This window comes from Lactuca virosa, chromosome 3 (assembly GCF_052849685.1).
Source record: "Lactuca virosa cultivar CGN04683 chromosome 3, Lactuca_virosa_CGN04683_v6, whole genome shotgun sequence".
NCBI classification, from domain to species: domain Eukaryota; kingdom Viridiplantae; phylum Streptophyta; class Magnoliopsida; order Asterales; family Asteraceae; genus Lactuca; species Lactuca virosa.
The window spans coordinates 299,845,551-299,858,362 of NC_136428.1; the positions used below are offsets into that span (position 1 = coordinate 299,845,551).

General features: G+C 33.9%; 1 pseudogene across 1 annotated transcript; it reads right to left on the reverse strand.

The window, feature by feature from the left end:
* Positions 1-9,206: 9,206 nt before the first annotated feature.
* On the reverse strand, positions 9,207-12,551 carry LOC145167296 (phosphatidylinositol 4-kinase gamma 7 pseudogene; annotated as a pseudogene). Its single transcript, XR_013741035.1, has 2 exons — positions 12,171-12,551; positions 9,207-11,546 (listed from the first exon to the last, which is right to left on the reverse strand). The product of XR_013741035.1 is annotated as a phosphatidylinositol 4-kinase gamma 7 pseudogene (transcript).
* Positions 12,552-12,812: the final 261 nt, after the last annotated feature.

Below are 12,812 nucleotides of genomic sequence, written 5' to 3' on the forward strand. Positions count from 1 at the left end.
ACTCATTCAATTAATCACATGACATTTTCTGATAATTTTGAATTATTTGTTTTTAACATATCATTATTCTTTAAATTCAACAATTTCATTATAATTCCACATAATAATACTAATTATACTTAAGGCTATATACACCATTCCATATTTAATTTCCTAAATTTAAGTCGCTATAAGTAATCCAATACACTGTTTTTTCCTTCATATATGGAATATATGGAATGTTATATGACTTCGTAATTCCATTCACTGTGAAAATCGGCATTCTTGAAGACCGACATTAGGATACCAAGAACCAGATACGTTTAGTAATTTCATTCTTTGTAACCTTGGACTTGATACAACATCTTGATTTTGTTCTTCATAAACCAATGCATGTATACGAGCTTTTAACGACTTTTTTTTGTTTGAGGTATTCTTTTTATCACTCTTATCCACCTAGTAAAAATCATCAAGGAACATCTATCATTTTGTAAATATCGTCGAGAAACAGCCACTTTTGTGAATAATTTTATAAATATTTATTATTTAAGAACATATACATACCAGCATATGATTTGTTTTAGGATCTACAAATTTTACAATTTCAAAAGAATCATCGATGCAACGTCATACAACTCACCCCAACAAAAAATCATAGATGCAACGTCATACAACTCAAAAGTAAAAGTAGTTATATTTCTGATAATTGGGAAGTAATAAAAATACGTTTGTGGTTTGTATGTGGAATTATCTTCTTGACATTAGAGTGTCAGTTTTGTTGATAAAAGTATGAAATATGCCAAATATGCTTCCTGGGTGACTCTTATCAAACTGATCTCTATATGTCCACAACACCTTTTCCATTTTTTGAGGCACCACTAGCTACTTATACGGTTGTTATTAGAAAAGGGAAAATGACACATCAGCCCTATGATGTTTTGCACATTTGTCCGTCATTTAAGTATTTTCCGTGCTTTATGAGGGAACAAAATAGTTATTGACCTGTTCATTTGATCACCTAACCTGATACAACCGGTTAAATGTGACACGTAACCATTTATTTTTGTTGACCTGCCTAGACAACAGTTGATGCAATGAATTTTTTAATAAAAAAATTCCAAATAAACCCACTCAACTGCTTCTTCTCCACCTCGCTTGTGCTTTTCTCCACCCAGCTTCTTCTTTTCTTTATCCATACCAACTTCTAATCGAGACTTTTGGAGGAAGCATGTATGCTTGATTCGCAATTAAATTTAGGTTAGGGTTTAAGGATTAACAAACCAAAACGAAAGGGGGGAACAGACAAAAACACCATGTCTAATAAGTGGAAACATAAACACCACCACACAACTGATCAACACAGCCCTGAAAGCACAAAATTCTGGATCGAACCTCCTCCACCTCACAACAAACGTCGTAAGGTACCCATTTTTTACTACCTCACTCGTAATGGCCACCTCGAACATCCTCATTTCATTGAAGTTCCTATCTCATCCTCTGAATGTGTTTATCTTCGATGGAATCTTTAATTTTTTAACACAGTGAACAATATGTATTCTAGTTATTGAAGTTTGTTTTGAAATTTTAGATGCAATAGATTAGTTCTATTCGTGGAAAAGAATGGTTGCGTTGTACTCCTGGTCTTCTAAAAGGTTAGTAATAGTTATGATTTCAAATTGTAATCACTATCATGATTCATGAACAGAGAAATTGAATTGAATTGATTTAATTTCTATGGTCTAGGAGTTATAAAAACGGATTCGTCTGGCACGATTTACCAAAGAATGGTTTTATTTACCCGGCGCACAACCAGATGTATATTCTAAAAGGATCGGAACTCTTTGACGTCCCCGGTGGTGATGCTCAGTTCGGCTCCAAATCCGATGAAAATGTTTCATACATCTCGAAAAGATCATCGTCTTTCGGAACATTAAAATCCATCATCGAGTTTGATTTCTCAGTCGATAATTGGTTTCGACGGTCAAAGAAAGAAAAGTCAAAATTGATTTGCAGATTTTGGTAGTTGGAGTGATACCGAATCATCGTGCTTATTGTGAATTAATCAAAAAGATTTGAATTGATGTTCAAAGTCTAATTTGTTGAATGTCAAAGTTCACATCTTATTGTTGCGTTCTTATATCAAAGTCAATGTAATGGAACAATGTCTATGTGGCAAAAGGGTAACCGGGTTACCCCTTCATTTTGTCCAAAGTGACCAAATTGACCCGACAAAAATAACTTTAATGATCTAAAAAACATGGAAAATACTTAAATGATTGAATGGGCAAATATGTAAAACATTGTAGGGTTAATGTGTCATTTTCCCATTAGAAAACTGAAAATTCAATTTTCCAATGGAATTATCATTTTTACCCCTACCAGCTTATTACATGTTGTGCTATTTAAAAACAATCATTAATAGGGACTATTCTTGCATCTTTTATTAAATCTGGTGACCAAATTTGTTAATTTACAGCTTACGGGGAGCACTGTTGTAAACTGTAATTTATACACTTTTATTTATATGATTAATTTTTAAAACCACCATGCTCTTTTAGGAAACTAGAATGTTAAACTATTTCTTGCATATAAACGTAATTTATTTAAGGAACTAATACATCTTCACAGTGTTATATGAATGGTAATTCATGTGCATTTTTAACTTTTTTTTTTACATGTATAGAAAACTGACTCTAAATTTTATGGGGCCTGATTCTTCCACCGCATGGTTTTATCTTTCAACGGAAAAAAAAGTATATTGACACTTATACCCCTGATTTTTATCTATCAATATTTAAGAGAGAGAAATATCTTTTTGTTTCCAAACGACTTACCATGAATATGAATGTTTTCCTCCTTCCTTCAATTCAACAATACATTAGTACCTCTTCCACGCTTTTGGTGGACATGGATGGAGACCTAGTTTGAGCATTTGCAAACCTCCATTTTAATAACCAATTTTGAATAATTTCCAATATTTTTTAGAATAAATCAAAAAAGTTAATAAGCAAATCCGTTTATTAATTCCCAAACTCAAAAACCCTAAGAATAAATAGTAGTTTATTGAAAAGCCCACGAAATCACTGTGTGAAGAATTTGTTGGATAACTATGCAGGAAAAAATCAAGAACACAGGCTCAAAATGGGACAACTTTATAAGTTTTTAATTCTCTATTGGAATCTAAAATTACATTAGCCAAAACCACACTTCTACTTATATTTGAATAATGCAAATCAGTCCTGCTATGCTTAAAATAATTAGCAACAAATAAACCCACCTCTAGAATGATGCCATTAATCCCATATTCTACATCGAACTGGGTGAAATGACAAATTATTTTGCTCCAAGTTTAGAGTAAAAAACATACCGGATTAACCCAACAGAATTCACCAATGAAACCACTTCAAAATTTAAGACTTATAACTTTGTGGAGCGAATTTACCAAGGAAACCAGTATTTTTTGACACTCGCTTCCTTTTGAAACTTGCAACGCCGAAGGAAGAAGATGAGCCTGCTGAAGATTGCATCGCCAAACCAGGAAGAACAAGCGTGTAATTTGGAAACAATTTTATGGTATATTTCCCTCTCTTCAATAATTAAATGAAGGGTATATTTGTCATTACATTAGGTTTTCAGTGGAAAAAGTAAAAGTTACAGTGGAAGAATCAGCACTCAAATTTTGTATGGCTTTAAATTGTGAATATCTTTTCTAGCATTACAATTTTAAAGGATAATTCATTACTACAAGCAAATGTTTTTATTTTGGGACCCCATATATAATTCATTGAGTACAAATATTACCTCTTCTTATTCCTTTAACTTGGAAATCTTGTACTGTTAGCCGAATGGTAAATCAGTACCTTAGTTTAGACTAGGTTCAACGGACAGGTAAATCAATAATTTACTTTAAACATGGATCAAATTGGTTGTTGTTGTTGTATCTATTCATTTGTTACGTAATATGTAGGCGGACGTTGGGGGGGGGGGGGGGAGGAGGCAAAGTGGGCAACTGCAAATGGCCAAAAAAAGTTTTGGCTCTATATATATATATATATATATATATATATATATATATATATATATATATAGTAGGTTAAAACCCGTGGAACCCACAGGTGTTAATTTTAATAGAATTACAAAAAATTGATTAAGTAATAAAATAATATATCATTAATTTAGAAAAGCGTATGAATTGTAATATTGTATTTTTTTTTAACAACTTTGTAATTTATAAGTATTTAATTACACTATAAAAGAAAGTAAATTGTATTTCATGCATTTTGCACATTAAAATAGTATACAGTTTATTAAAGTACAACCCCTTCCAATATTAATTGAGTCGAGAAAAGAAACATGTAGGAAAAGAAAAAGTTGTGTGTGGCTATGTCACTATGTGTGTGAACGTATGTGTTATAACTAGTTAAAGAGAGTGAATTATAGTTTCACTCCCTTAAGTTTAGACACTTTTTTTAAAAAAAATTGGTCCCTAAAAGAATTACATTGCAACTTTTATATACCATGTTCCTCTCAATAGAAGTATTATTTTTTGCATTTACATAAAAGGCTAAATGCAAGAAACTCTTAATATAAGAGTCACCATTATCAATTCTCCTTTTAATCTAATTCCAAAGGAGGGGCTAACATGGTTTAAAAGAATCAATGTTTGAGATTTGAGCTTATTTTGTCAATAATTTCCATAGGGGACTGTTTTGGTCAAATTCATAAAGTGGAGGGGCTGAATTGGTCGATTAGACCAACAATTGAAATTGGGGAAAAAGGGGTCAGGTCTCCGTTTTCTTCAATTTGAGAAAAAGAAACAACCGATCGAAGAAAGGGCTCCGATGGCGTTCGATCGGGAAAAGAAGCCGGGGGAGGATCTTTGGGGTTTCGTTGGACCGAAGGAAGAAGAAGAACGAAGCAGGAAGCTACTATCGATTCTTGGTAAGTGAAGGTTTGAGGAGGTGAGCACCTCCAATGTTCGACTGGTCCGCAGAAAAGGGAAGAAGCAGCGAGCCTACTTCTTTTCTGCTCTTGCAGTAAGATGCGAATGAGGATGGGGGGAAGATGGGCGTCGAGAGAGAGAGAGAGAGAGAGAGAGAGAGAGAGAGAGAGAGAGAGAGAGAGAGAGAGAGCGGGGGGGGGAAGGTCTTCGGTCCTCAGTTGGTCCGAGAAGAAGAAATACGATTGAAGGTAGAAAGTGGGTCAGTGGTGGTAATCTATCGCAAATAGGGAGAAGTCAAAATACTGCGACCTCATTGTGGTTGCTCTCTTCGTCAGCAGTAGCAAACAGAAGGGTTAAGGATGAAATAGTGAGGCTGCTCTTCTTCTACTCATGTTAGTGTGGTGCGAAGGAGAAGAAATGTTGCCTCGTGGTTTGGCTGGAAATCTCCACCTCCGGTGGAGGTTTTATAGACTAAAAGTGACGGAGAAAGAGGGTGTGCCTCTATTGTTCACCGGGAATAGCCATCTACGATGGTGTTTGGCTTGCTTCAATCAACAGCAAAGAGGCTCCTGCCTCCTCAATTTTACACAAAAAAAAAATAACAACTTGTGGGTTGTTGCTTGGCAGTTCACGAAGCAGAAAAACAAAAGAGACAGGAGAGATAGTTTGGTTGTTTGTTTTGGTTGAATAAAGGTGAAGGATTTCTGCTAATATGGCTGATTATTTGTGTTTCTAATATGTGTGTAATTTTGATTGATAATTGAAGCAATACCTTTGACAAGATCTTATGCAGATTTTTTAGTGTAAGGGAAGCTTTTGAGTGTAAAATTGTATATTATATGATCTTCTTCCCTTTTGATTAGATTTTACATGATTTGATTGTATTCCTTTATGCAGTTTTGTTTTTCCAGGGATTATAGAGGCTGCAGCTCTTCCATATCTTGGTATTCAAATTGGAGAATGAAGTGTTGATGAGAAGACATAAATACTCTTTTTTGCTCAGGCGTATGACTTTTTAATTTTATTTTACTATTACATTGCTGAATTAACTTCTTATTAATAGATTAAGTTGTCTTGTTTGTTTATGTTTTTCAGTTTCACAATAGCTGTTTTACTTGCAACACTTTATAGTGTCACCAACAGAAGTGGACAAAAAGACTTGTATAGCTATGGTAATTAATTAATTATCACTTTATCAGTCATAAGTCATAAGTCATAACTGAAAACATACTGTTTTTTTTTTGTTACAAACTTATTGACATTTCATAAAATTAATTTTCCAGATTGGGGGAATCCTTTTGATTTTCAAAAAGGATGGCTTTTGTGGGCTGGAATAGGTCTTGTTGAGCTTTCATTACTATCTCACTTACTGGAGTTGTCATGACCTTTTTCAGTGGTGAGCCACCTCAAAGAGAGGTCAGTCAATTTATATATTAAACAATTAAAAAAGTTATTTAGAAATTTAAATTTTTAAATATATGTACTTCTATTTTTTTAACCATTAAAGGGAACATTCCTCAATTAATAAACTGATTTGCATCTTTGGTCCCCGACAGTTGTTACAAATTTGAAAATAATATGTATCTAGCATTCTATTTTTGAATAAATTAAGTTTTTTGGCATACCTTTGTTGTTAGTATGAACATTGAATTCTTTGATGTGTTTTTTTTAAATAACAATTATTGAATATATTGATCCATTAACACTTCTTTAATAAAATCATGGTGTTAATTGTTAATAAATATATAAACCAACATATTTACATTCAATCTTCAAGAGTTCCCTTTTATGTATTTATACATTTAATGAATGAACTTGAAAGAGAAAATACTTAAATAAGCTTAAAATATGCACCAAACAAAATCTATTTTTTTGTTATGTCATGATGTCTTTACACTATATTTGAACTTTTGGTTATGTTAAACATAAAAGTATTTGGTAAAAGATAAATATAAAAATAATAATTGATAATAATAATAACAAAAGAATGTTTCTTGGTACTTAATAACTTGAATTGATAAATCTAAAGTATATTTGTGTGAATTCTTAATTTACAGTAACATATTTATAATAACTTGAACTAAAATCATAGTTTTAGTGAATTGAAGCTTACAGTAACATTGAAATAATTAAAGGGAATATATAGTTTAATTGATTAGTTTATTATAACATTATACTTTAAATTATTAGTAAAAGATACATATACATACACATCGATTAAAACAGCAATGGATGAAAGAGGAAGATGAATACATCGAACAGTACTTTCATCCATATGTTAAATAGACATACGAAAAGGTAAATCCAATATGCATCCAATTTAATAAAGAAAAGAAACAGGAGAATGGAGAGTAAAGAAAACCCAAAAGATGTTATAAAAAAAGAGAGATATAGAGAAGTCGTATAGGAGGATAGATTACAGATTAAAGAAAACTAACCTTAAACCTTATTAACAACGATTGAATGAAAACGATCGAGTTAAACAGATCTGAAATGTATAATCTAAGATTGGATGCAGAGAGGTGTAGGAAACAGTGAATGAATGTAGTATTGAATTATATGGCGAGATTATGAGAAGATTAACTTTTGCAAAGTAGTCTCAGAAGCAGAATCGTGGTACCGACAGGAAGGATTGATGAACTTATGTTAGCAACTTGATTTATTGAATAACTTATGTTAAAACAGATAAAACTGAGAAGGTATAGTGAAGAAGAACTGAAGAAGAATATTGTTTCCCAAGAAATCTCTGAAGCAGAATCGTGAATACAAAAGCGTATAGATGGTATAGTGGTATATATTTCGGTATGCATTTATTTGGTGCAGATTTTTTGGGATTTAATCACTGGAAATTAATCAATTTCCAATTACAAAAAACAAACTTTCATATTTTATCGGATATCAGGAATTTGAAATTTGAATTACCGATTTTTGCATATTATCTGCATATAATTTGCATATTAAACAATTAGAAAAGTCATTTATAAATTATAATTATAGTTTTTTAGAATCATTTAATTGGTGCAGATTTTTTAGGATTTATTGTGTGTATAGGAATTGAAGGGCATTTACGTAAATGTAGCTGAAGAAAAGAAGCGGGAAAACGCAATTTAGGGAGGCTGGGAGAGTGACACGTGGCGATTTTGTACTTATTTATTAGAATAGGGGATATATATATATATATATATATATATATATATATATATATATATATATATATATATATATAGGGAGGCTGGGAGAGTGACACGTGGCGATTTTGTACTTATTTATTAGAATAGAATAGGGGATATATATATATATATATATATATATATATATATATATATATACATATATATATATATATATATATATATATATATATATGTGTGTGTGTGTGTTTTACTATCTATTATGTGCATGTAGAATTGATTCTGGACCAATCATTTTAGTTATTTTAAAAAAACAATTAATGCATATTAAATGCTAAAGATTACAATGATTCGTACCCTCACTCTATCAAAAGATGAATACACGATTATGGTCTCTCGCTCTATCAAAAGATGAATACACGATTATGGTCTGAATAATCTGTCTATTAAAACAAACAACATGGTCAAAACCAAGGTTCTAAATAACGTAAGGCGTGACTTGGCGGCAATGTCAAGCCTCGAGCTTTTCCGAGCATTGGCGAGTCACGTCGTTTGTAAGGCGTGACTTAAGGCGACAATTTTATATATAATTCATATTTTTATATGTATTTTCTACTATTATTCATTTTTATACATATATATATATATATAAGTCAAGGCGGCGTTTTGATAAAGCTTGGCGGCACATACAAGCCTTTGAGTCTTGGCGCGCCATGACGAACTTTTTAGAAGGTCAAAACCAAACAAACATGTCAAATTGGTATGATTTTTGATGGACAAACAAGTTTTTTAAATTAATTATCTGTAATCCATTCTTTTGTATTTATTTCAAAATTTTACATTAAAAAATGCTTAATCTTTACACCTTTGATACTTCATTTATTTTTAATCAAAACCCATATAAAAAATGGGTTTCACACCTAATCGAAATAATAAACAAGGAGTTAACAATAGAATATGTCTCCTGTCTCCTAAATTTCTTTAGCAATTCTTTGGCCATTTGTTTTAGATTTTATTTTCATTTTTTCGAAAGGTAAACACAAATGTTGTGTATTATCCCTAGACTACTCATTTTATCTTGATTTGATTACTAGATAGATGAGAATATGAGATGGAAAATTAAAATTATATCGAGTTAACATGATTGTCTCTAATAGACCTCAACCAAAACCGTATATATAGATTGCACATATATTTACAATAGTTCTTTCTTTTCAAACTCTTTTGCATTTTCATACTACAAATTATTTATGAAACATGTCCACAAGAGTGAAAGCAAAAAAAAAAAAAAAAAAAAAAAAAAAAAAAAAAAACACTTAAAATTATCCTAAATCAAAGCCTAACTGTCGCTCTTTCAACAATACTTACATAACATTCCTACCATCCACTCCTTAATTCTCAAATTATTCAACCTTCACCTCTGCTCATACTATTATATTATATTATATTATATAATAATATACTTTCAAAACTGACAAGAAGTCCCCAGCCTCTGCAACTGCCTCTGCCCTTTCGCCGCCGACTTCCGGTTAACAAACGCCGGAAACACTGCCTCCTGAAACTTTTCTATAAACACCACCCATTCCTCCTCCTTCATCTCCCCCAACTTCACAAAAGTAGCACTCGCTGGAAGCTGCTCAGACGCACTCCTGTGTCCGGACGATGTGTTCACCACCGCCAACTTTTTCCCTTCCGCCTTTTTCTTCACACTTGCCGGAACCACCTCGCCGGAAAATTCTTCTTCCTCTTCTTCAATCGTTTCATGGAATTTAGAAAATGGGTTTCCGTTTCCGTTTCCGTTTCTCCCAAAGTGAAAAGGAAACCCTAAATCATCAAAATCGATGTCAAGCTGGAATACATCTTCCTCTACTTTAGGAGACGATAAACCCGCCACCGCCACCGCCACCACCTCCTTTTCCCTCTCTGCCACTACCTGCCGCCGTGCCTCAAGACACAACAACTCAAACTCACTGGGCTGCTCTTCACCGCGTCTAAACTCCCGACTCATCATCTCCCCAATCTCCGCCAACGTCAGCCCATACGCCGCCGCCTCCTTGAGAAAAATGGTACACAAAATCAAGACACGTAAGCAAGCCTCCCTAATCATCGGAAGCTCAGATTTTAGCATCTCAGCATCACGATATGGATTAAGTTGTTGAATGTAATTAAGCTCTTCATCTGTGAAAGGAATCGAAGCTTGTGGCCAATGAATCCATTCAAAATACGGATCTTCTAAATTTTCCGGCAAGCAAAGACCATGGTCAATGGGTATGAGTTCAACTTGACTAAATCTCCCGTCAACCTTTCTCACGAGCAGATTCCCTGCATGCCGGTCCGTGTTAAGAATCCGTATGTCCAAAATCCCAATCCGGTGCACCGCAGACACAGGGAAGCTCGATGTTCCGTAATCACTCGCGTCAAAGTCATGAGGGATGAAGTGTTGAAAAGATGCAATCTTGCTATATTGTTTCTTCATCTTGTTTTCGTTATTCCCATTTACAGTTACGTCATTGTTAACATTGAAAATGGAATGAGTGATTTTCACAAGCGCAGTAGGTGGAACATTTGCGAAATTGTCATAATCAAGAAGATAAGCCGCCACCTCACGAAACCCGGTTTCACCAACCCGAACAGACCGTTTCAACCCGGGTTGACCCAATGCCCGACCCACAAACCCTTTCGGATTATTCGGTGCAAATGGCTCCTCATCGGTTGGTTTCACAATCGCTACACTTTCGCCTTTGCTGTTTCTGAAATAGTATGCACCTCCGAGTCCACTTTGAACTGGAATTGGGTCAACGCCGGTGTTCATTGCTTTTACAATTTCTTTAACGACTTGTTTTGTGTTTCGAGTAGAAAAGCCTAAAATCTCAATGGGCCCACTGCGATCTCCATTATGTTGTTGGATGTCTTTACTGGTGGGTGAAAGACAAGGAGATGAAGAGCTTCGGTGGATTAGGTTTAGGTTTCTTGTTAGAAGAAGAGGGGAATCGTTGCGAATTGCACTGAGGTCGTTTTTTAGAATCATGTCACCGAAGGTTAGGGAACTTTCTTCAACTGAAACATTGAGTGCAATTTGTAACCTTCGCTTCACTGTGTGGGCGTTGTCGCTTCGATCTAATTCCATTCCCAAGACGCAACCCGTTTCTGTTTGAACAAAGACACGTCGCCTACCTGAAGGTTTAGTTGATTCCATTCCGTTGTTCACATGGTGTTCCCTTCCTAAGGGACTGTTGAAAACTGCTACAGCCATTTGGGTTTCAACTGGGTTACGAGACATGAACAAAGGTTTTCTGATTTCTCACAACCCAATGAGAATCAAACCCAAAATCTGCTCAGAATCTAGTAACTATCCACAGATCCTTTGGCTAGGAAAGAGAAATACTAGATGATACCGGGAGGCAGAGGAGAATGTCGTGTAGTTGGTAACTACTACATCAGGAGAAGAAGTGATCTGATTGATCGGAATCAGTCCTTTTTTTTTTTTGCCTAATCTGTACCAAAAAAACATGATGAGAATACCAAACAATCAGCTAATTTGATCAAACAATGTACGGCAGTAGTATAAAGGATACAATCGCACCAACAATATGTTAGTAGTATTTTATTACAGTTACAGATCTAACAAGGCCAGACCAGATGCTTCACTTTCTTCACGAAAAATAGCTTCTTATGAGAAAATCATGAACAAATCAAAGTCTGGATGTTTATCTTCTAGCCTAACCTTATATCCTTATGAACAAGAATATTAAAAACTGCAGATCGGACTTTTTGAGATCAAGTAACACAGAGTAGAACAGATTTGCATTTTCATTTCGTATCCTATCACATACTACATACAAAAAATTCTATGAGATTGATTTCATACTCTGATCATTTCAAGCTTATCGTACAATCAAACAATTTCCTAAAACAAGGTTTAATTTCCTGAAACAAATTAAAAACAGAACAAGCGTGCAAACAATCATACAAATGTTGAAATCGTATATAAAATAGAACTCGCTCGCGATCAAAGACTCAGACTATCGGCAACCAAAACATATGCTAAAAATCATAAGAACAAATCGTTACCGAGTGAAAGATTATACACAACATCAAAATAAGCGCAAAAACCTTACCTGATCCCTAGATCTGTGCTGGATTCGAACAATGCAAGAGTGAAAAGAACCCGAAACCGGATCAAATACACGAACAGCAGATTAAAACAAAGGGTAAATTGGTTTTTTCCTTAAAGATCTAAAATTCAATCGCACAAAGCAACAATTACATGACCATTTTCAGTTCTTCTTCTCCTTCGTCTCGTGTTCGTGTTCTTTTTGGCGCTTTCTCTCTCTATCTCTCTTCTCTCGCTGTCTCTCTCGGTCTAAAGCTCACTTTCTCTCTCTCTCTCTCTCTCTCTCTCTCTCTCTCTCTCTCTCTCTATAGCTCTACCTCTTTCTCTGACTTGGGTACATGTAATAACGTTCTTTTCTAATTGCGGTAAATTCGCAGTAAAGAAAGGGTGCTCCTAATTGCACGATTAAAATCGTGTATTTAATGTAGGATTAAATGTCATGATGAATTGATTTGGTAAACACATCCCACCGTTTGGCTATTTCATTGTGTTTACTCGGTTATAACCCTTGAAATCCACAGGTTAACGACTTATAATAACATAAAGTATAAAAATTATAATCATTAATTAGATTTGTATGGATTTACTTTTATAAAAAGTATAATGTGTTAACATGGTTATTTTAAATTAATATAATCATGGTATA